This window comes from Lissotriton helveticus, chromosome 1_1 (assembly GCF_964261635.1).
Source record: "Lissotriton helveticus chromosome 1_1, aLisHel1.1, whole genome shotgun sequence".
Classification (NCBI taxonomy): domain Eukaryota; kingdom Metazoa; phylum Chordata; class Amphibia; order Caudata; family Salamandridae; genus Lissotriton; species Lissotriton helveticus.
Genome location: NC_136057.1, coordinates 225,296,363 through 225,320,440, shown reverse-complemented (window position 1 = coordinate 225,320,440; position 24,078 = coordinate 225,296,363).

Genomic DNA, 24,078 nt, shown 5'->3' with positions numbered 1-24,078 from the left:
GGATATCAAATTACAATTAATGTGAGTGTAACCAAAAGTTCTCTCTCTAGTCTCAAACTGGTGTAAACACTTAATACTTTTAATAAGGTAACCCTGTGTCTGTTCATAGGAGAGATAGCTTTGTAACAGTAAAAAACAACTCTGGGAGTTTTCCACTTCCAGGACATGTAAAACACGATCACACATGTCCTACTTTAAAAAAAATTAATTACTGTGCACCTTGCTCTGTGAGCATTTATGGACTACCTTAGGGGTGACTTATAAGAGTAGAAGGTCAGTTTAAAACTGCACTACAGGCTGCAATTGCAGTCCTGAAACTTGTCTTACAGTGTTAGTTTGGTTGGGCCTATTTCAGAGACAGTGTGTGAAGCATCTATAACCATGCACAATAAGGCAGTAACTACACCACAAAAGGACACAACTCAAGTAGGTATAGGAAAATAGTATCTTTATCTAGGTTTAACACAATACTCTCAAAGCGTTTTGGCAAGTCACAATGCACGTAAATCAGTATGGACTTAAAAATGCAATAACGTATTCACCAGAACGTGGCACTGACTGAGTTCAAGACCTGGGTCTACGCGACCCGTTGTGTGCCAGGTAGCTGCCATTGGAGGGGGACACAGCACGCAGCTTCTTCAAGAAGCGGAGACGATGACAGGCGGACCCCAGCAACCACAAATCTTGGCTGCAGTGGTGGGCAGCGGGCACTCACAATGACTCGGGCACTCGGGGACAGGCTGACTCTCAGGGGCAGCAGCACGTGGCTGCAGGGGCCCGGCTGGTGGAAGCATTGACTCTCGTTGTGCAGCTCCATGGTGGGCGCACAGCGTCCTGTGGGCTCTCCTTTAGCTGCCGCCGCCCACAGGACAAATCACGATGATGCAAAGTTGGCAAAGGTGGGGGCACTCAGTGGCAGCAGCTCTCTCCTAGCTGCGGCGGCCCACAGGACGAATCACGATGATGCAGAGTTGGCAAAGGTGAAGGCACTCAGCGGTAGCAGCTCTCTCTTAGCTGCAGCGGCCCACAGGACAAATCCTGATGATGCAAAGTTGGCAAAGGTGCGGGCACCTAGCGGCAGCAGCTCTCTCAGCTGCGGCGGCCCACAGGATGGATCACGATGATGCAAAGTTGGCAAAGGTGCAGACACTCAGCAACAGCAGCTCTCTCTTAGCTGCGGTGGCCCACAGGATGAATCATGATGATGCATAGCTGACACCAGTGCGGGCACTCAGCAGCAGCAGCAGCTCTCTCTTAGCTGCGGCGGTCCACAGGACAAAAGATGAGCTCGACCAGGCTGGAACAACTGCAGGCACTCAGCGGCTACAGCTTTCTCTTAACTGCGGCTGCCCACACAGATCCAGCGAAGGTTCTGAAGGTTGAAATTAAGGCTGGCTCTCAGTGGCAGCAAATCTCTCTTAGCTGCGGTGGCCCAAAAAGAATTAACAAGGGTTACCCAGTCTGCATTGCTCACAGTAGAACTAGAAGCTCAGGAGTACTCAACTGGGGCCTCACCTGCAAGTAGAATCCCTCGCACAGGAATTCAGATGGTTGAAGGGGTGAAGTCTAATGTCCCTGAGACTTTAGCAGGAGGTGCTCTCAATTCAGGCCCTCGGGTAGTTTCCTCAGCAAACTTGGTGAAAGTTTCAAAGTCCTTTCCTCTGTTCACTCGGACAGAGTTTTGTCTTGACACCCAGAAGGAACACACTTGAAAAAGGTTTCAGCGCAGCGCTTTATACTTAAAAAGTCTTTGTTCTCTAAAGTCACAAATCACTGAACCCAGCCGGAACCAGTTTGGTGGGGTCGGGGAGCACTTGTTTTACAAGGCAACATCCTGCCTTTTGAGAATCAGGGGCTCTGCTATCAGACGCCCAGTGGGAGGTTAAGCCATCATTCACCTTGCCAGGCACGGCCCTGCTCAGATCAAAGAGTCACCCCTCCGCATGCTTGGAATGCTGATCTCCCTCTCCAGTCAGGTCTGACCCAGCTGGCCCTGCTGCTCCAAAACCAGACGGCCAATACACTTACTGGCAAAGACTACAGCAAAGCTTAAGGAAGAAAATACTTTATTTCTAGAAGAGGCATTTTCAAACACGGGATATACAAATGACCCTTACTAAAAGATGTATCTCAATGTCCTGAGCTTAAACATATCAAATTTAAATTTCCTATCAGCTTCCTTGGGGCAGGTAGGATTATGGAATGTAATACTCAGCCTGCCTATTCTGGCATTTGAGAGCGGATAGCCTCACAATAGTAAACATTGAAATGGAGGGTGACTCGCTATTAGAACATGCTACACAGACGTAGGCATGTTCTTCCTGTCACAGACAACACACCCTATCATAGGGGTGTCTTACATGGTGCGAAGGCAAGGTGCAGGGACTGGGAAGTGGGGGCACCTCACAGTTACAAAGGCAGTTCTGGACTGCCGGTAGACTCTTTAATGGCAGGCCTGAAACATACTTTAAAAGCTGTTTCTGCAGGTAGTGCAAATCAGCGCTGCAGGCCCACCAGCAGTATTGAGTCTACCAGCCCTAAGCACACACAGTGCACTTATACTAGGGACTGACAGGTAAACCAATTGAGCCAAATATGGTATCCCAATTCATACAGTCATCTTTGCACATGGAGCTTTTGTGCTGTGACACTTATTAGCAGTCTTTACAGAAAAACAAGGGAACCCAAAAAAGTACCAAGGACCTTGGGCAAATGACTATTAAGGAGAACAATGGTCCTTAGAGTTAAAGATTATTCAATTCAATGGCATATAGACTCCAATCAGTACTACATCTGAGAGTTTTTCAGTACCCAGCCGGGCCTGAATTTTTATTCAAGTATAAATATAAATACAACGACCAAGCGAGAGGTCTGATTAAGAAGCTGATAGGGTACAAGCCTGTACCTATACAGAGCACACTCGAACAAGGTTCGGGGGTGGGAAATTAGGAAGAGAAAAAGGGTCAAGAATATCAGGCAAAAAGAACATGGGAGCCAATTGTCCCTTGCATCATTAATACACTTTCAAAGCAAGTTCAGACAAACAATAACTGTAACAAAATTAACACAATAGACAGGTTACAGAATTGTAAAGAGTGTCGACGGCGTTTCGATCCCTGGGCTCCTATTGAACTGGGATCATCATCAGGACTTTATAATGTTTTGCCTGTGAGTACTTTTGACATAAGCCTTTCAGAGCATTGATTACTCTGCTCCAATGAATCAAAGGGGGTATAGTTTGGTGGGAGTAGACGGTGCCTCGATTCCTACTCGGTAGACATGATAATGTCACCCGTTTGTAGGGATTCTTCCGTGCCGAAGAATTGCGTGTCAGTTCCAGTCGCACGAGGGTGGATATTCCAATTATTACACAATCTTTAGTGCGCAGACGATGCTGCCTTGCTCCAGATTCGAGCAGAAATCAGTCGGTGTGCTCAATGGCAGTGAGCTGACTCGACGACAATCCGGATTTTGATTCATTGGAGCAGAGTAATCAATGCTCTGAAAGGCTTATGTCAAAAGTACTCACAGGCAAAACATTATAAAGTCCTGATGATGATCCCAGTTCAATAGGAGCCCAGGGATCGAAACGCTGTCGACACTCTTTACAATTCTGTAACCTGTCCATTGTGTTAATTTTGTTACAGTTATTGTTTGTCTGAACTTGCTTTGAAAGTGTATTAATGATGCAAGGGACAATTGGCTCCCATGTTCTTTTTGCCTGATATTCTTGACCCTTTTTCTCTTCCTAATTTCCCACCCCCGAACCTTGTTCGAGTGTGCTCTGGATAGGTACAGGCTTGTACCCTATCAGCTTCTTAATCAGACCTCTCGCTTGGTCGTTGTATTTATATTTATACTTGAATAAAAATTCAGGCCCGGCTGGGTACTGAAAAACTCTCAGATGTAGTACTGATTGGAGTCTATATGCCATTGAATTGAATAATCTTTAACTCTAAGGACCATTGTTCTCCTTAATACTTATTAGCAGTGGCACAGCACCCGGAGCATCTAAATCCAGCCAATATAAAAGATAGGAAGTGAAAAGAGGAACGGAGACCCGCGCCAATGATGCCAGGTCTAACAGTTACCATTACCAGGGACGTTTACAGTGCAGGTAGGATGGGAAAACCAGTGTCCACAGTGATGATGAGTTTGCCACTGCAAATTTTACTTCACCTGTACTAAATATATATATTGGGTTTACCTAATACAAATACAATGTCACACCACACCATAACATCTTACCTATTGAACCATGGCATACCGTCCCTCATTGCGACATTTTAGAATCAAACCAAGGCCTTTTACAAGGAATATGTGAGACTTTAGGGTGCAAAACCTACAAATGCTATGAGTTGATGAGCTACCTTTCCACTTATCTCTCAAGTAGATTAATAAAATATTTCCTAGAGTGTAGATTGGATTAAAATATTTTATGCTAGGCACCTGGGCACCCAGTTTTCTTGTTCCAGACTGATCTAGTGACATTGCCGCTTCCAGAAGCCCACCTCACCCAGAAACTACTTAATACAGTCTGCAGCGTGACTGCATTGGTAGGAACCTGAGAACCCAAGTTGCCACTTGCCTGTGGCCTCCAGTACCTGTTAGTTGCAGCCTCATCCAGTGACACTGTCACTGTAGAGGTTTTCCTGCCTTGGTTTTCCCACTCACTGTTCTTCAACAGAAGCCAACAGAAGCCCCACTCACCACACGACCTGCAGGCGGCTGTGCAACCACCCAGTGGACATGCATAGCAGGAGTGCCACCAGTGCATAGAAGATGCACCAAAGGCAAGCCCGTCTTTGCCTGTTCACGCCTGGACCCCACTCAGCACCACAACTCCTGGCCCTCCCTACCCCGCAGATACACCTTCACCGAGCTCTACAGCCCGACCCTGGTTGCCGCAACAAACACTGACAAAGAGCCAAGCCACGCTCCATGGAAGGACCTTATACCTGTACCCACTGCATTTCACCTGCCATAGCACATGCATCAGCCCAGTGGCCAGTCCTACCCCGAACACACCACAGACACCATCTGAACAAAAACACCAACCCGCAAGCACCCATCTTAACACACTCTCACTATGCAAACATACCACTAAGATTTTGGACATCATCGCCACCCTTACACCTGACGTTCTATTCCTCATTGAGACCTGGCTCAACCCCACTTCCCTGCACAACATGTGACTACAATACTCGAAGGATACAAGTTCACCCACTGTAACTTAATCAACTATCCTGGCAAAGGGATTGCCATCAAACAAAAGGAATCCATCCAATACACCACCACAAATGATGACATCACCCCAGCACTTCAACTTTCAACTCCAAACAGACAGCAAAACCACCATAAGGGGAGCTCTCGCCTACCATTCTTAAAGAATATATCAAGTCTTCTGCAACTTCATTGCCAATTTTATTACCCACTAGCCATGGACTCCAACAACTACAATTCTTCAGGAACCTCAACTGCCATATTGTAAAGCTTAATGAAATCAACACTACCAAACTCCTTGACAGCATGAACAACTTCAGACTCACTAAACTCATCCATGACCCCACTCAAACCCCAGGCCACATGCTAGACTGCATCTTTGCCTCAAGGACCCACATAAAGTACAGTCACACCACAGAACTCACTTGGATCAACCCCTACATCATCCACTTCAACAAAACCACCTCATTGACCTCCAGACCCAGTATGCCCAAAACCCCTTACCACAAATGGAGCAAAGTTTCGAAGGACGCATGCATCAATGCCCTCAGCAGCACCCACCCCATATCCACCAACAACCTAGACCAGAAAGTCAAAAACTTCAACAAATGGATCACCAACTGCACTGACATCATCACTCTCATCGGCAACAACACCCACAGAATGTCCACCAAGCAGGCTAGCTGGTACAATAAAGTTCTCAGGACTGCTAAACAACACTATAAACAACTAGAAAAGAGATGATGCACCAGCAGGTACTTGACCGGCAAGACAGACATTAAGACAGCCCTCAATCTCTACCACACGCAGTTGAGAGAATCAAAGAAAAAGGCCTTAGCTTCATGCAACAAATCAAGTTCCAATTACAGCAAAGAACTTTTCAACATCATCGAAGCATTCTCCAACCCCTCAACTGCAACAAACAACATTACGCCCTCACAAAAACTCAGCAACAATCTTGCAAACGTTTACCAAGACAAGATCACCAACATGTATAGAAACGTCAAACCCCATCCCAAGGCCACCAGCATCTTAAAGCAACAGAACAAACCCAATACCACCACAGCTATCTGACTAACTTAATTAATCCAGCTCACCCCACAGGACACCACCTGCATCATGAACCCAGTCCACTCAGGCGCTTCAACCGATCCATGCCCTCACACATCTTCTACCTAAGAGAAGCCAGAATCAGCGAAATGTTAACGACATTCTTCAAAACCTCAACTGCAAATGCCACCTTGCCCAATGACTGGAAACATGTAGAAGTCAATGCCCTACTAAAAAAACCATTGGCAGACCCCAATAAACTTAACAACTACCAACCGATCTCCCTCCTTTACTTCCTGGCAAAAGTATTAGAAAAAGCCATCAACCAACGACTCTCCTCACATCTTGAACAGAGCCTCCCATTCTTGATTCTGCAGCAACCACAGCACAGAGAAAGCCCTCATACTGGCTACCAATGACATCCAAGCCCTACTCAACAGATGAGAGACAGCAGATCTGATCCTCCTAGACTTCTTGGAAGCCTTCAATACAGTCTTCCCCCACACACTCATCACAAGGTTGCGCAAGGAGCCGCTCTCAGATGGATCGCAACTTTCCTCAATGTGATAAAGCGAATGGTTTTCCTACCCCCCTCACCTCCAAATCCAAGTACATCATCAGTGGATTACCCCAAGGATCCTCACTCAGTCCCATACTCTTCAATGCTTGTATGGCATCTCTGGCCAGCATCACCAAATTACATGGACTCATCATCATATCCTATGACGATGATGCACAACTCATCCTCTCTCTCGCCAAAGACACCACCAACACTACGATCACACTACCACAACTGCATGACAGAGGTTACCAACTGGATGAAGGGCAACTTCCTGAAGCTCAACTTGGACATACATAGGTACTGATTTTTGGACACAAAAGCTCCCCATGGGATGGATCCAGGTGGCCCTCGTAACTTGGAACTACTCCTACTCCAAATGACCAATCTAGGAAATTAGGCATCATTCTGGACAACAACCTTACGATGACGACAGAGGTAAACTCTGCCTCCTCCTCCTCCTGATTTTTCATCCTCACCTTGGTTCATAAGATATTCAAATGGCTACCCCAAAGCTCAAGGTGCACCATGGCTCAGGCCTTCATCTTTCTCTCACCCTCACCCATAGATCTGGAGGTCGCTTCTTCTCTTACCTAGTACCAAAGACATGGAACCAGCAACCCTTTAAACTACGGACATCCCCATCTTTTCAGAGTTCTGGAAGTCCATGAAGACCTGGCTCTTTGGCTAATCAACTGGACTCTGCCAGCACCTCAATACAATCACAGTGACAAGAAGCATTCTTCAAATCTTTTGATTGAGTGATTGATGATACTAAAAATATAGGTCCAAGATTTTTTTTCAATTGTTTCACTGTGTAGCTATTACTAGACTACAGAATTCTTAAACATAGGTAAAATTATGTGAATCTCTAATTGAACACACATTATCTTTTTATCATAGCATGTTGTGTTTTATGTTTCCAGTTCACCCTCTGTTATCGTTGCACAATTCATTGACTAGACAACATGTCCGATTCAAAACACATGCGGCCACATGCATCATTGTTGCCGTTTGCAATTTCTTAATTGTGAAAATTAAGGAATCGCAATTAAGAAATCGCAAACGGCTATGCATCAAGAAATCACAATTTTTTTGCGATTCCTTAAGTTTCCTTAATTGCGATTCACAATTTGCGAATCACAATTAAGGAATCCCTTCCCATTGATTCCTATGGGCCTAGAGGCCCATAGGAATGAATGGGAAGTCATTCTCAATTTGCGATTAGCATTTTGTGAATCGCAAATTGAGAATGCAATTTCAAGGGTGCAGGGGGGGTCCAAAGGACCCCCCCTGCACCCCTGAAATATGACTTTAAGTGCATTTTTCACACACAGTGTGTAAAATGAAACTTTCAAAAATGCACTTTTGTGCATTTTTGAAAGTTTTCGCAAATTACGATGAAGGTCAACATCATGGTAATTTACCTCTCCCTATTTGCGAATTCGCAAATTAAAAATGTTCATGCATTGCATTTAAGAAATCTGAAATTGCGATTTCTTAAATGCAATCGCAATTTTAGAAATCGCAACATGATTGCGTTTCCTAACATTGCGAAAAACATGATGCATCCCAATTTTGTCAATTGCATTCGCAAACGGCCGAAAAATGTGCACCGTTTGCGAATGTAATTGACAATGATGCATGTGCCCGATAGGGATTTCACACACTCAGGTATTTGAATCTTATGGGATGAGATATAAAAATATTTTTAAATGATAATAAAGAAATAGACGCCTCGTAGCCTTGTACTGTAAATGGAATTTCTTAACAACAAAATAAAATTGTTTCCCAAATATCTCCCTTACAAATATACATATACAGCCTGATTCATGAAGCGAAATAGCGCCCGCAATGGCAGCGAAAACGCAATTGCGGGTGCAAAACATGGAATCGGCATTCATGTACGAAATAGCGAAATCGCTAAAAAATAATAGCGAGCGGAATAGCGATTACGCTGTAAAAGTCGCAGACTCCGGGAAGTCGAGCATTAGCGAAAATGAAATAGCGACCAACCACGGAATCTGCGATTTGAATAGCGAAACGCAATACTGTCTCAATCGGCATTCATGAAAGAAATACATTAGCGAAAAATCGCTAAATCGCACATTAGCGCGGCGCAATTTAAGGACAACTCAAAGCAGGTGGTAACCATAAAAGCCATGATTAACCAAATTTTGAAAAACTGTTAGCCAATCACCAACAGGTCCAGGCCTGACCAATCACACATAAGGACATTCAGCAGCAGCAATAGGCGTTCCACAATGCCTGGGATGTACATGGTGGTGAGGCGGCGAAGGCTACAGCGAGCAGCACGGAGGAGACGCATGAGGCAGGCACGGATTTACCGGCAGCGGGTCACCTTGCTGGGGCAAACCAGAGAACAGATTTATGCCAAATACAGGCTGAATGGGGAAATGATCACCTGGCTGATACAAGAACTCGACCCCATCATGCAGCACCCAACAAGGCGAAACAATTCTGTGCCCACACATGTGCAGGTATTGTGCAGCCTGCACCTCCTGGCATCCGGCAGTTTCCAGGGCATAGTAGCCGCTGCTGGGGGGATTTCCCAGCCCACCATGTCACGCTGCCTCCACACTTTTGTTGACGCCATGCTCACCCAGCTCCACCAGCACATCACATTTCCCACCAGCCAACAGGATTTGGACCTCACAAAACTACAATTTTATAATGTTGCCCATTTTCCCCATGTCCTTGGCTGCATAGACTGTACCCACGTCGCCATCTGCCCACCAGCTGGCACGGAGTATATGTACCGCAACAGGAAGTCCTATCACTCCCTCAACATACAGATGGTCTGCAATGCCAAGACCATCATCACTGACATTGTGGCCCAGTACCCAGGGAGTACCCATGACTCCTTTATCTTCAGGCACAGCGGACTCCACACACGACTGCTCAGGGGAGAGTTTGGGGAAGGACACCTACTTGGTAAGTACACTTTGTTGACAATGTCACATTGCTATGAAGTAACTGCGCTGCACAGGCAATCAACATCTGCTCCTCTCATTCAGGTGACAGTGGCTACGCCCTACGGGAATACCTCCTGACCCCTTACCTCAACCCTGCCACACCTCAGCAACGCCGCTACAATGTTGCGCACATCCGGACAAGGAACTGTATTGAAAGGACATTTGGCCTGCTCAAGAGCAGGTTCCGTATACTGCACAAGACAGGTGGGGCCATGTATTACAGTCCTGCAGCGTGCTGCCGCATTGTGGCTGTCTGTGCAATGCTTCATAACATTGCAACCAAGCGCCGGATACCTGTTGACATCTCAGGCAGTGAATCTGAGGGGGACGACCGGCCACCAGCACATGCGCACCATGCACGCGGGGAGAACCCAGCTGAAGGCCACAGACGTCGCAACCACATCACAGCTAACAATTTCTAGCCCACCCCCTTCCCCCACCCCACATATCACAATTGCATGCAAACTGTAATGATTACACAAGGCGTATGTGTGCACCAAAATAAATGTATTTGTTTGAATCACAAAAAATATAAATGGGTGTTCGTAATAACTATATACAAAAAGCAGTATTCATGCATACTGCATGGGACGCTCCATTGCAGGCTTAAGTTCAGCCTGCGTCTGTGTCCCTGTCACAATGTCATTGCCGTCTCCGGCGCACAAGTTGCTGGCGCCTGGGAGCCTCTTCCTCTTCCTGGGCAGCTGGAGGTGGGGCAGCCCTTGCGCTGCGCCTAGGTGGGGGGGCCTGCGTGGCAGAGTGGCTGCTGACACTAGAGGTACCCTCACTAGCATCATCACCCCCCACAATTGCCGGAATCACAGGTGCGTGCAGTGCGGTGACCGCGGTTGTCAAGTGCTCCAGCACCCGGGTGATATCTTCGCAGCACTGGACGAGTTGGTGCTGCTGGGTTAAGGAGCGGCGCGCAAGCAGGGCGGTGGCATTTGCCGAGGAATAATTGGAGCGGCTGTTGGTGGTCAGCCGGCTCAGCAACTGGTGGTGGCGCCTGCCAGCAACACTTCGGTGCTTCACCAGCGCAGCGGTGTTGTCTTCCATTGCCGTCGTCATGCGGTCAATGGCCGCCGTCATGCGGTCCACCCTGTCGCCCACTCCCGCAACATTGCGGCCGATCTTCTGCAGCTGGAGATGGATGGCTCCCTGCTGCTGCGACTGGCGCTGGTGTAAACGCAGCATGCGCCGCTCCACACTCATGCATGCGTGGAAGTGGCCATTGCCCCTCCTGGTGGTCGGCCGCTGTGTAGCCGATGTGGCTGGCCCAGATGGTGGTGGACGAGCTGCAGGTCTTGCAGCAGCTGGTGTTGCAGGTGCGGCAGGTGTGGTGGGTGGCCTGGCCTTGGCAGCCGGTGGGCCTGAGGCGGATGCGGCAGGTGTGGTGGGTGGCCTGGCCTTGGCAGCCGGTGGGCCTGAGGCGGATGCTGCAGGCAAGGTGGGTGGCCTAGACTTGGCAGCCGGTGGGCCTGAGGCGGATGCTGCAGGCAAGGTGGGTGGCCTAGACTTGGCAGCCGGTGGGCCTGAGGCGGATGCGGCAGGCAAGGTGGGTGGCCTAGACTTGGCAGCCGGTGGGCCTGAGGCGGATGCGGCAGGCAAGGTGGGTGGCCTAGACTTGGCAGCCGGTGGGCCTGAGGCGGATGCGGCAGGTGTGGTGGGTGGCCTGGCTGCTGGTGATGGCGCTGGCGCAGGGGCTGGTGGCTGGGTGGCAGGTAGGGATTCCTCCTCCTGGGCCTCCTCGTCGATCAGCAGCCTCTCACTGTCGCTGCTATCTCCTGCACCTGTGAGGGTAAGTGGATACTCATTAGGTGCATGTGACTGACAGACGTGCAGATGTTACATGCATGCTGGGTGTCATTCCCTGGGTGGCTGTGTATTTGCGCACTTTGGAACCTTTCGGGCCGCATTGTGGTAGTACTACATTGTGGACATACTACGTCTCCCACAATGCTTCAGGGCATTTCCTGATGCACGGCATGACTAAGGGCCAATGAGTGAGCCTATTTGGTCATGGGCGGTCATAGGGACAGGGTCGCAGTCGCATGCCACTTACCTTGGGTGTCTTGGGTGGGGCGGGAGGAGTCCAGAGGGGTGACGCCAACACACGCCTCCCTCTCCAACGTGTCCTCTACCCGGTCCTCCAGGGGGGTGTTGGGTGGGACAGTCGGGCCACCTCCTCCGGTGCCTGATGCCTCACCAAGGCGCTCCGCAACCCTCTCCTTGGCACGCCCTCGGAGGTCGTACCACCGCTTCTTTAATTCCTCAAGGGACCTGTCCGCAACTCCCACAGAGTTCACACTTGCCGCAATCCCCACCCAGATCCTCCTCTTCTCCTGCTCCGGGACCCTCCGGGAGTTTGCACCAAACAGCTGGTCATGGTTGGCCACCACACCCTCTATGAGGTTCTCCAGCTCCTGTTCCGAAAATTTCAATTTGCGCTTTCGGCCAGCGCTGTTGCTGGGTCCTGCCTGCTGGTCCTCTGCCATAGCGGTCGCTATTTCGGCGGGGTCGGGATGCGCAAACGGCGAGTTGGTGGCAGCTTTCCGTCGTGGACAGTCGACAGTTGGCGTCACTGTGGTGTTTGGGGGTGGGATTTGGCTGCTTCCTGGTTGTGATGTCATCACGGTGCTCGGAATGCGTCTTCCCGTTTTCCTGATCCCGCGAGAATGCGACTCGCAATCCCGTGCAATCGGGATTGCGAGCGCAATCTCGTGCGATCGGGATTGCGAGTCGCAATTCCCGTTCGCAGGTAGCCGGAAATAGCGATTATTCTGCGTTTTTGGTGGGTCGCTAACGGCTTTAGCGCCCGCATGCGAGTCGCTATTTTTTCTCAGATAAGTACATGAATGCCGTTTTGCGTTTCCTCAATAGCGAGTCGCTATTGATCGCTATTAGGGACACGCAAAACGGCCCGTACATGAATCAGGCTGATAGTCACTGTGGATGTCTGACGAACTACCACCAACAGTGTCATAAAGTGTTAATTCATTGTGCTTAATTAGACCTCAGAAGTTAAAGGAATTAAGGCTACATTCTGAGCACCTGCTAGTGTTCCTCTGGGAGACAAGATCCCAAAGGCCTTATTACATTAATTATTTTATGGTTCAAAAAACTATATATTGTTGCATTTGTCTCTGGGTAAGTGTTAGGACACCAGGTTCAGGTCTCTGAAAATTATAAATTCAGCCGTGCAGAGAGAGAACAGTGCTTAATTTGAGCCATTGGTTTCCGGTGCTCTACACTGGCGCTTAAATATCAGCAGTGCCTCTTGTGACAGTCCATCACATGTAGGTACGGTTTTTAATTTTGAGACGAGCACAACAACGGTGTATATTAAGACACCATACATTGAAAATGAATAATACCAGCCTCTCATGTCATTATTATAGCTTTGTGTGACCTACAATAGTCTGAATTGTCACACTTGTAGGAGTGAAATGGTTAGTTGTTATGTTGGTAATGTCATTGGCAGAGCTGGCAGGGACAATGTGTAGTGCAAGCTGCAGTGGCCTTCTGAGAAGGACCCTGGCACTTGATTTTTTACAAATTAAGCACTGAGGCAAGCAGGTCGTCGAATTGCAGAAAGGCGCCTTTACCAACAAAACTATAGATAACACAAATTTGGTGTCCTCTTTTGTCTACAAATTGAGAATGCCTTGACATAAGAGAATAAATGAACTTTCAAGCCTGTCTATTTATCTTTGTATTTGTCCTAAGCCCATTTACAAATCTATTTGCTGACCAAACAACATTTCTGCTGAAAATAGTGAAATGTGTTTGTAAAGCTTCCTGGGGAGGTGTGTAAGTTGCCCTAACTTTTCTGAGCTAAGGAGGACAACCAAGTACCCATGACAACTATGAGACAGGAAAAAAGGTAAGATAACATACAGTCATGACTTTTCGATTTCTGTTTATGTGATTATTGCTAGTAAAAGGATTTAGATCAACTTCCACATGTCCACGGAAAACACAACCTAGGTTGCCAGGTATACTTTCCCAAATGAAAGGCCCTGCAAGATTGTGTAACAGAAGAACAGCAAACATGGAGCATAATTAGTATACACAGTAAAAAACGGAGAGGCATATTATAATTGTATCTCCTGTCTTGATAATATGCCCCGGATTTCCTTTAACTCCATTCCCATATCTTGTTTTACATTTGAACAGAGGATATACATAGGTTCGGTGTCCTATTAGGTAAACCCAGAAAATTACCTTTATTTCTCTATGGCCTTTTATAAACCAGCACAAATGGTCCTTTTATTTTTGTTATGCTTTCATACGTTTTGTTCTATGTTTTGACTGCTATGTTTTATATAGTATAGAGAGGAGAAAATCCCGTTACTTATTGTCTATTCTTCAAGCACCAAATATTACAATGACATTGTAGTGATTTTCGCCCATTCAGATGCAATAAATGCCAAGTTCATCAATTCCGCAAATCGAACATGATAGTCATCTAGAGAAGTACAGCAGGAGAATACAGTCTTACAATTTACAGTCAGTGACTACTGAAAAATATTATTGTCAAGCGTTCACTGCACACATTGGTGAAGTAGTTTTTGCCCAGCTTTGCCCTTTTTTCAGGGGTGGCCTTAGAGGTCTTTCCTTGATTTAATATTGCACTTCCAAATTAGGCTACATCAGTAGAATGGGGTAAAAGTGCCAACATTCAGTTATGAAACACATGTCTATTCCTGCAGCAAAAATCGGGGACTTCTGAGAGATCAGACATACATACGTTTTCTTGTAAAGTTAGATGCAGTTTGCCTCCAGGGGATAGGCTGCGTGCTCACTTCCCATCCCTCGAACATGAGAATAGGTCAGATTTAAGGTTCAGTGGGAATGGATTCAGAGGGTATTGCTAAACCCATACAATGGGTCACTGCCAGATGTCTTCCACCCCAGGTAGAACATAGTAAAGACATCAGACAAGAAGTTATCCTCTGGGTTTAGTACTTTCTGCCCAAATCAGGGCGTGCCCGTTACTGTTCATTCTTTACTCATGCACACAAACTCCAAACTCAGATTTGGAAACTTACAATGAGATCAGCATGGGTCCCCCGAAGGTCCTAATGGAAACCTCGGTTGCAAGATGTTAACTGAATGAGGTATGCTTTGGATAAATGTCTCTTCCTGGGTATTTTCCTTGAAGTAGATGCTGGAATTATTTGGTGTGATCATAATGGCTTCCCTCCCTCTTAGTCAATTTGGATATAAACTACCAGCAAACATTGAGTTACTATAGTGTATTTTCAGCAGGCAACAATGCTTAATTATGTAGGTCAGACTGTTGAATTTAAAAAACAATCATAATTTGTGGTGATAAAAAAAAACTATCTCTGTCTGTACGAAGTTTAGGCTGTGGAAGCTGTTGGTTTCAAGGTGTAAGTAATAACAAGGACTGACTGAAATACAAATGTTTAAAATTGGTTTCCCATTCATGAATACGTTGTTGATTAAAAAATAGACTATGGAAATATGAGGTTCTTTAGGACAAGTATAGATTTACCATGCTCAAAAATATTTTGTAATGCTTTTACACCAACCACGCTATATTCTTTTGGTGATTGGGTTATTTATTCACCCTATTTTTGTCAACTCTTTTGTAAAAGGACCTTATATCCTTTTCTTGGTACACATAAACAATACCATACACATATTTACATACATGGCAATTGACATAATACTTATGACAATATACAAGACCAACACTGTTTGACAAACACACAATATGACATTATTTCACATCAACATAAATACATCACAAAGCCAACGTTTCATCTATACTCCACCAATGGCTCTGTTAGATTTAAATAAACGTTCTTATAATTCAGTCCAAATTCCTTCCTGAGTCAATTAAATTTCCTTTGATATTTTATCCACTTTTGCCAACTTAATAGCAATTGCCGACGCGTTTCAAGCCTCACGGAATTTCAATGGGCTCTCATCAGGGGTTCTTACTCACAACACATTGGAAAAATCTACAATACTAATAAAACAAACTATCACTCGTAAGACCAGACCCTTCTTGCTCTTTCTTGTACACTTTATTAACACCTGTGAACATACCTGCCAATGTTGTGAACAAATTGTTTCTTGAACAATTTTTTCAATGACCATGCGTCTCTCTCAATATGAAATAAGGGAACTAGTGTTCTTGACCCTCTGTGAACAATAAAGTTCAATTTAAAAAAAGCAACTAAAAGAGCTACTTTGTTTTTGTCTTGTGATACTGCTTCTCAAAAATGAACATACCTTTCGGAAATCCTTATGGTGATGATTCACTAGTTCTGGCAGTTTGTTTGAACTTTGGGCATGAATATAATATGTATCTGTTGAAGGAATCAACACCCATTTTGTCAGATTACGACCCACAGCTAGTGCGCTATATACAAATGCAAACGACAAAGGAACTTCCATGTAGATCTAACAGAGCCATTGGTGGAGTATAGATGGCACATTGGTTTTGTGATGTATTTATGTTGATGTGAAATAATGTCAAATTTTGTGTTTGTCAAAAAGTGTTGGTCTTGTATATTGTCATAAGTATTATGTAAATTGTCATGTATGTAAATATGTATATGGTATTGTTTATGTGTTCCAAGAAAAGGATATAAGGTCCTTTTACAAAAAGTTGACAAAAATAAGGTGAATAAATAACCCAATCACCAAAAGAATATAGTGTGGTTGGTGTAAAATCATTACATAAATAATTAGGATACCAGGTTTTCCTCTTTTCTGTATTTATCAAAGGCCCTACCAGGGTCCAATCCATTGGGCTAACCCCGTTGTGTATTAAAAAATAATTTGTGGCATAATTTTCCATCTTTAAAAAAAAGTTCTTCTATGCTGAAGTGGATTAAAATCTTACTGTCAGAGAATATGCTGTATAACTTAGATAAGCCTACTGCATATTTGCTAATCTAGTGCCACCAACTCCAAGTAGCCCTGACACTGACAGTAATTTGGGGACTATCATTAAGATTTCAAACCCTTAATTCACTAGAATCTCTGAAATATTATCCTATTTCATTTCTCCTTAGAGAATACTTTTTCAAATCCATTTTATACATAAAACGTATGTATATATATATATATATATTCCATTCACTTCGCTCGACGCTGCTGCATCACAGTCACTCAGCTCGGACTGTTTAAAACGAACAAGTCAGACCCGTTTTCTGGTGCTAATCAATGTTTTATTCCATCATCTTAACGAATAACACCCAGCAAGTACGCATGACGCGTTTCGCCTCTAGCCAGAGGCTTGATCACATGATACATTGCTAAACAGTGATGAGGATACTTATGGAGCTCACAGAAAAAAAGGGGGTGTCGCTAAATATCCATGACCTACCCTAGTTAACTCTTTAGCATTCATACTGTTCACTTTAATAAACGGTGTCTGGTTGTGTTAAATAATTGGCGCAGTGCCAAATTTCCACATAACATGATTATCAATGACTGTGCAATATAAATGCTGTGCAAAATTGTGCAATTATAAGTTAACATTCTATATACATTGTTTGTACCGTATATAAAAAACACAGATTAGAGGAAAATGCATATAGAAAAATATATACTCATTATGTTATAAATTTCATTATATATACATTATTTACAGTAAAAGACAAAGTGTCTATTTTTAGAAAAAAATCCTCCGATTTCAAATTGCAACCTAGCAGCAAATGTAATGTGCAAATTTCAGCAATATAAATAAAATTTCTATCAAAAAGAACACTTAATACACATTATGTTTTTGAAAACCGTCATAGAAACATGTTAATGTCCATTTGATAGACACCATTCCTTATTAGAGAGAAAAAAATCTATATTTGAAAATTCTTATCCATCATAATTCATCTGGGCTCCAATTGTATATTACCATTTCTCATCGTGAACCCCAAGCATACGTGCATAAAAGTGCAATACTTAACATAATAAATCTAAATTTCATTTAAAAAAAATTCTTTGAAGGGTGTGAAAGGAGGTTATTAATCATTTTTGTTGTTGTAGGTTATCACACCACCATAGATGTAAAAATTGCTAACCTCATCATATTAGACATTGTATAAGACATTAGAATAAGGGTGATGCTTAATAAAATGCATGGTTAAAAAATCACATCGACCCACTTGTTCAGGTATATTTTTTAACTACAGAACTAGAGACATGTATATAAATCTTCACTCGCATTAAGACCTCGCGGGGCCTTACTGTCCAGTTCGATTATATACCTCGTTTCTAACAGACGGAGCTTTGCATCTCTATCTCCCCCTCTCTTGAGTGGCATTACGCAATCAATTGCATAGTATTGTAGAACTGATGGATCACTGTTATGGAAACTCTCAAAGTGACGGGCCACCGGGTATGACTGATCTTTACCCACGATATATATATATATATATGCATATATCAATCAATCATAGCATTTATAGGGCGCACTACATACCCGTGAGGGTCTCAAGGCGCTGGGGAGGTTGAAGCTGCTACTGTTCGAAGAGACAGGTCTTGAGAAGTCTTCTGAAGGTTAGAAGGTCTTCGGTCTGCTATAGGCGGATGGGGAGGGTTTTCCATGTCTTGGTGGCGAGGTGGGAGACTGATCTGCTGCCGGCGGTCACTCTTCGGATGCGTGGGACGGTGGCAAGGGCATGGTCTGTGGAGTGGAGCTGGTGGGTGGGGTGTAGAGGCTGATTCGGCTGTTGAGGTACACTGGTCCGGTGTTGTAGAGTGCCTTGTATGCGTGGGTGAGGAATTTGAAGGTTATCCTCTTGTTGATAGGGAGCCAGTGCAGGTCTCTCAGGTGGGGTGTGATGTGGCTGCGGCAAGGGATGTCAAGGATCAGGCGTGCGGAGGCATTCTGGATGCGTTTCTAGTCTTTTCAGGAGTTTGGCCGGGGCTCCTGCGTAGAGTGCGCTTCTGTAATCCAGTCTACTGCTGATTCCGTGGGGAGCCACTTGAAGATCCTGAGAAGCATGCGGAGGGTGTTGAAGCAGGAGGAGACGGCGTTGACCTGCTTCATCATGGAATAGGTGGAGTCGAGAATGACCCCTAGGTTGCGTGCCTGGTCGGTCAGTGTAGGAGGTGCTCCTAGTGCAGTCGATACCCGGAGTTGTTCCAGGCTGAGGGGGTTGATCCAAGGATGGGTACCTCTGTCTTGTCCGAGTTCAGCTTCAGGCGGCTGTTTCTCATCCAGTTGGCGATGGCCTTCATTCCTTCTTGGATGTTGGTTTTGGTGGTGTTGGGGACTTTGTGAGGAAGAGTATCAGCTGGGTGTCGTTGGCTTAGGAGATGATGTTGAGGTTGTGCCGACGTGCGACGTGGGCGAGTGGTGCCATGTAGATGTTGAACAACATTGGGCTGAGGGATGAGCCTTGGGGTATGCCGCAGATGATCCCGGTGGCTTCGGAGCAGAAGGGGGAGGCGGATGCTCTGTGTCCTGCCAGAGAGGAAGGAGATGGTCCAGTTCAGGGTTTTCTCTTGGATTCTGGAGTCGTAGAGGTGTGTTAGTAGTGTGCGGTGGAAGACCACGTCGAAGGCGGCAGACAGGTCTAGTAGTTTGAGGGCTGCGGTTTCTCCGTTGTCAAGCAGGGTCCTGACATCATCCCCCATATATATGTATGTATACCACCAAATCCTTAGTTGCCAAAAGAAAATGGGTCGCACTTTTGCAGAGCCTTTGACAATTTTAATCTATTTCTTCATTTCCTTCATTCGTGTTGGCAGAAGTACAGGCGAACAATCAACGCGTTTTGGTATTACATAATACCTTGCTCATGGTCATATTCTTGGGCGAACTAACATTGCTCTTTAAGTTTGAAACTTGTTATGTAATTTCCTGATAATCAGTGCAAGCGCCTCTAAGTGTTATGGGAGATGTAGTTCCCATTCATTTATTACATTATAGTGCAAATTAATAAAAAGTGTGAAGTGGAATATGACAAACGATTTAGCTTCTAACATTTACAGAATCAGTAAAAGTGCAATTTGAGTTCAATTTTTAACTTTATAGGATATAGTTGTTACTATTGTTTTTAAACAGCTCCCACTCATCCCATTCATCAGTCTGTCTATTCCAGCCGGCATTGTCTATTTACAAATCCTTCCAGCGGGAAAAATGTATTGTTTTCTTCATGTAAATATGTTTGTATAGCGCACTTCTACCCAGAGGTCTCGTAGCACTGTATTCATACCGCTCTGGAACCCTTCCTGGCTTTCCTGTGAGATGTCCACTCCTGGGTACCCCCAAGATGAAGCCAGGCATCCAAGCGCTGCTGGGGCCGTTGTGGAGATTAAGCAAGCTATTACCCAGAGTCACAGAGTGGGACCCATGAGTAGACTAGGCACAGAGGTGAGAATTATCAGGTCCGGGGAGATTGATTCCAAGAGCTGCCAAGGCGGGAATTGAACCCTGGTCCCGGACCAGACCTCTGCATCAGGGTATGCCACTCTAACCATTGAGCCACACTCTGTGGTAAATAATGGTTGGATGTTTTCCCATTAAATTTCCCATCGTACCGTCTAACTGCTAGATTTGAATGTTGCAGTTGAGGAGGAGTGGCAGAAACTTAGTGCTACCACAATTAAAAGATTCAAATGTAGAAAATACAACAAAAACATTGTGAAGAGAAATTGGAACAGAGCTAATAAAAAATGGAGGGAGGAATGCCTCATACCCAGAAGCAAGGAAAAGAAAACAGAACCAGAGTCCATAAGATTAATTATGGATTTCTCTCAAGAATCCAAAGAATTTTCTAATATCTAAAGGAAAAATTGGAAAATCTTGCAGTTGGATGGTACGATGGGAAAATTAATGGGAAAACATCCAACCATTACTTACCGCAGAGCCAGAAATTTAAAAGAAAGATTAGTGCACAGCCACTTCAAAGGTAAAAAGAAAAATTATTCTTGCCTGAAAACGAAAGGCTTTGTCAAATGCCATACCTGCAAGGTTTGTCAAATTGCAAAGCTGATAACAGAAGTCTCAATGGCTAATAATGAACTATGGAAGATCCGGAAACTAATAACCTGTAAAAGCCAGTATACGGTTTATGCGATCAAGTGTCTGTCTTGTGTCATCTGCTCAGACCCTGCAGTGGGTTAGTTCTGCCATATGTACTATGTTAGGTTCCATTTTGTTTTATCATCCTTACTTAATTGATTTTTGAACCAATTTTTTCCACCTTTCTTCTTTTACGATTAAAGTTTTTGCTAAATTTAGGATGAAATTTAACAATATTCAAGATGTATATATAATTCCTCAGATTGATTCAGGCCATGTGGAGTCAGAGTTATTAACTTGAAGATGTGGCGTGATTCTCCCTATTGCCTCTTCCAGTCCCCATTGTGATGTATCCCCATGTGTTTGGCCACTGCATTGTTTCTGTCCTTATTAATTGTGGCACGCACATGTTCTAGCACTCTTGTTGTCAACTCACAGATGGTGCTGCCTACATATTTGAGCAGACAAGGACACTTGATCGCATAAACCGTATACTGGCTTTTACAGGTTATTAGTTTCCGGATCTTCCATAGTTTATTATTAGCCATTGAGACTTCTGTTATCAGCTTTGAAATTTGACAAACCTGTGAGTTGAAAAAAAGTGTGCTTGAAATCATATCAGTGAATTTGTAAAACACGCTACTTACCCGTGAGGGTCTCAAGGCGCTGGGGGGGTGCTGCTACTGCTCGAAGAGCCAGGTCTTCTTAAGGAGCCTTCTGAAGGTGAGCTGGTCTTGGGTCTGCCGTAGATGGGTGGGGAGGGTATTCCAGGTCTTGGCCACAAGGAAGGAGAAGGATCTGCTGCCGGAGGTCGTTCGTTGGATCCGAGGGACGGCAGGAAGGGCGAGGCTGGTGCAGCAGAGCTGGCGGGCGGCGGTGTAGAAGTTGAGTCGGTCATTCAGGTAGGCTGGTCTGGTGTTGTGGCGTGCTTTGTGTGCGTGGGTGAGGAGTTTGAAGGTGATTCTCTTGTTGACGGGGAGCCAGTGTAGGTCTCTTAGGTGGGTGGTAATGTGGCTGCGTCGGGGGACGTTGAGGATCAGTCGGGCTGAGGCGTTCTGGATGCGTTGTAGTCGTCGCAGGTGTTTGGCCGGGATTCCTGCGTAGAGTGTGTTGCCGTAGTCCAGCCTGCTACTGACAAGGGCTTGGGTCACAGTTTTTCTTGTTTCGGTCGGGATCCACTTGTAGATCCTGCGGAGCATGCAGAGGGTGTTGTAGCAGGAGGAGGAGATGGCTTTGACCTGCTTCGACATGGAGAGGGAGGAGTCGAGGATGAATGCCAGGTTGTGTGTATGGTCCGTGGGTGCTGGTGCTGCTCCCAGTGTGGTCGGCCACCAAGAGTCTTCCCACGCAGAGGGGGTGGGATGACTCTTGGTGGGTAGATCGTGCTGTTGGGCCACTTGAGGGAGGGGGGCCATGTAGACATTGAACAGGTTCGGGCTGAGGGATGAGCCCTGGGGTACGCCGCAGATGATCTTGGTGGATTCGGATCAGAAGGGTGCGAGGCGGACTCTCTGGGTTCTGCTGGAGAGGAAGGACGTGGTCTGTTCCAGGGCCTTCTTCTGAATTCCGGCTTCTTGGAGGCGTGTTCTTAGTGTGTGGTGACAGACCATGTCGAAAGCGGCTCACAGGTCCAGGAGGATGAGGGCTGAGGTTTCACCGTTGTCGAGCTGGCGCCTGATGTCATCTGTGGTGGTGATAAGGGCTGTCTCGGTGCTGTGGTTGCATCTGAATCTGGACTGGGATGGGTCTAGGATGTTGTTGTCCTTGAGGTGGCGGGTCAGCTGCATGTTGTCGATTTTGTCAATGACCTTCGCCGGGAAGGGGAGCAGGGAGATGGACCGGAAGTTCTTGAGGTCTTTGGGGTCGTCCTTGTGCTTCTTGAGGATGGCGTGGATTTCAGCGTGCTTCCAGTTTTCCGGGAAAGTCGCTGAGTCGAAGGAGATGTTGATGATCTTTCGGAGCTGGGGGGCGATGGTTGCATCAGCTTTTTCGAAAACATGGTGTGGGCAGGGGTCTGTTGGGGATCCTGAGTGGATAGAGTTCATGGCCATGCGAGTCTCTTTGTCATTGACGTGGGACCAGGAGGTCAGTTGATTGGTGTAGGTGGCGTTTGTGGTGTGGTCTGTTGCGGTCGGGGCAGGTGAGGAGTTGAAGCTGTCGTGAATGTTGCCGATCTTGCGATGGAAGAAGGTGGCCAGTGAGTCGCACAGCTCTTGCGAGGGTGGGATGTCGTTGGTGTTGGCGCTGGGGTTGGAGAGTTCCTTCACTATGTTGAAAAGGTCTTTGCTGTCGTGTGCGTTGTTGTCCAGTTGGGCTTTGAAGAACAATCTCTTGGCTGTTCTGATGAGGTGGTGATGTCTACAGGCGGAGTCCTTGTGGGCTGTGTGGCTGTCTGGTGTGCGGTCATGGAGCCATTTCTTCTCCAGCTTCCGGCATGTTCGTTTTGAGATCAGGAGATCTTCGGTGAACCAGGCTGCTTTCTTGCTGGGGTGGTTGATGGAGGGTTTCTTGATTGGGGCGAGCGTGTTGGCGCAGTCGTCGATCCACTGTCTGAAGTTTCGGGCAGGGGTGTCTGTGTTGGCGGGGTCGGGGTCACAAATGGGGACTGGAGGGTCTTAATGTTCTATGGAATAGAAACTGTGCCAATAAATGTGCGAGGAGGCAATAGGGAGAAAATACTCAACCTAAAAGAATCTTGTCACATCTTGAAGTTAAAAACTCTGACTCCACATAGCCTGAATCAATCTGAGCAATTATATATACATCTTTAATATGTGAAATTACTTCCCACATTCTCCAAGAACTTCAATAGAGAAAGAAGAAAGATGGAAAATATTGGATGAAAAATAAACTAAGTAAGGATGATAAAACAAAATGGGTCCCAACATAGTCCATATGGCAGAACTAACCCACTGGAGAGTCTGAGGAGATGAAGAAAACAATAAACTATTCCCACTAAAGGGATTTGTAAATTGACAGTGCCGGCTGGAAAAGACAAACTGATGAATGGGACAAGTGGGAGAAGTTTAATAACAACAATAAAGACTATATCCTATAATGTTTGAAATTGAACTGAAATTGCACATTTACTGATCCTGTAAAAAGTTAGAAGCAAAAAAAATTGTCATATTCCACTTCACACTTTTTCATTAATTTGCACTTTAATGTTATAAATGAATGGTAACTACATATACATTTGAGGCGCTTGCACTGATTGTTAGGAAATGACGCAACCA